Source organism: Penaeus monodon, chromosome 22 (genome assembly GCF_015228065.2).
Source record: "Penaeus monodon isolate SGIC_2016 chromosome 22, NSTDA_Pmon_1, whole genome shotgun sequence".
NCBI lineage: Eukaryota > Metazoa > Arthropoda > Malacostraca > Decapoda > Penaeidae > Penaeus > Penaeus monodon.
This window is the reverse complement of record NC_051407.1, coordinates 26,980,586-26,980,870: the sequence shown is the minus strand read 5'-3', so window position 1 is coordinate 26,980,870 and position 285 is coordinate 26,980,586.

Below are 285 nucleotides of genomic sequence, written 5' to 3'. Positions count from 1 at the left end.
ATAATTTCTGCTGACAAAGTTATTAGCATCAAACCCAGAGTCACTGATATGTCATTGTTAATTTACTGCACACATTTTTTTGCTGTTCTTCTTGTACAAGTGAATTGTGTTGCTTTTTCTGCAAGTGGTACATGTATTCTATTATTTTTGTTTTTAAAATAAACTGTTTATAATTCAAAGGTATATCAGTGTTAAACTGCTACTAATCATAAAGTTCAAAATCATTGACATTTTCCATTTGTTAATAGGACTCTCATCCAACTGTCAAAAAAACATGCATTTGTA